The sequence below is a fragment of the Aplysia californica genome, unplaced genomic scaffold (assembly GCF_000002075.1).
Source record: "Aplysia californica isolate F4 #8 unplaced genomic scaffold, AplCal3.0 scaffold00449, whole genome shotgun sequence".
NCBI classification, from domain to species: domain Eukaryota; kingdom Metazoa; phylum Mollusca; class Gastropoda; order Aplysiida; family Aplysiidae; genus Aplysia; species Aplysia californica.
In genome coordinates, this window is record NW_004797719.1 from 54,661 (window position 1) to 55,883 (window position 1,223).

At 43.3% G+C, this 1,223-nt stretch overlaps 1 protein-coding gene across 1 annotated transcript in view; it reads right to left on the reverse strand.

Moving 5' to 3' along the window:
- Positions 1–1,223, reverse strand: part of LOC101845260 (putative methyltransferase NSUN7) — a gene marked incomplete in the record, with an annotated part of 81,153 nt that overhangs the window by 27,231 nt on the left and 52,699 nt on the right.

Genomic DNA, 1,223 nt, shown 5'->3' on the forward strand with positions numbered 1-1,223 from the left:
GGGGGGGGGCGTTCAATGTTATTATTTAAAATACGCTTTTCTTTTTTATTTGCATGCACTGCCATCGATTTTTCTTTCTTCCACACACAATCATAGGATTATTTCCTCCAGCTTGGAAAGGCCACACGAGACAGAAACTCCCCAGTCATTACCATTATTTCTGTCTCTTCCGATATTATTTTCCATTTCCGGCCGCGCACATGCAGCCATTGACTGCCGTCGACAGACCGACACGTAGAGCGAGGCCGGTGAAAAGCCGGAGATAATATCTCACGTTTTTAGCAACTCCTGTCGGTGGCCGTTGAGCTGTGGTTTACGGCGTGTCCACACGATATCCGCTAGTGCTGGGCGGCTAGGTTCCCGATTATTGAAAGCTAGGAATCGTAGGAGTCGACTCCAAACCACCCAATTACTTGTTTTCTAATGATGTAATTTCTTACGGTGGTTTCCTGGTTGGCTGAGTACATCTTCAGGATTTAGGATAACCTTGATTTCGGAACACTACGAAGCATTAACTTTTATTCTTTTTAAATTATAAATTCTAAAATAACGAAGGAGATTTTAATGATTATAGTCACTGGTGACCGTTGGTTTTCGTAAAAAGGAGTCGAAACCTTTCTTCCTTTACATTAATCGTGGGAATCGGTTCAGGACTCGATTCTACGCCCAGCTGTAGTATCGGCACAACTTAGTGCCCCGCTCAGATTAAGACGATTGGTCATTATGTACGGTTTCCATCATCATCGTCACTTTTATACAGAGCATTTTTATCCATGGTGTTTGCGTTTTACAATTGGATATAATCTAACGCCTCTTTCAACATTATAACGTTGTTTAAAAGACGATCTTAATTTCCATCTCCTAGAGGATTGAGCCAAGCGAAAAGAGAGCGTTAATAACTCCCCCAAACGACCTATTAAGTTCAAGAACACCAAAGTTGCGATTCTAACCAGTGTTGTCTGCACCGTAGTCCAGCACGACACCAACTGAGCGAACGTCACATGCAGGACAAAAGTAACACCAAAAAGATGCAGAGGAAGCAGACCACAAGAGGGGGCTCTCGTGGCCTAGAGGTTAAGGTGTTGGCCTCTCATTCAAAGGTCCCGGGTTCGATTCCGGGTAACGACCAAAAAAATTTCTTCTCTAAAATTGTCTCCTTTCACATCCTTTCCTGATCTCTAACAATGTTCTGTTGTCTGCTTTCATTTCCACTTTCTGCCCCC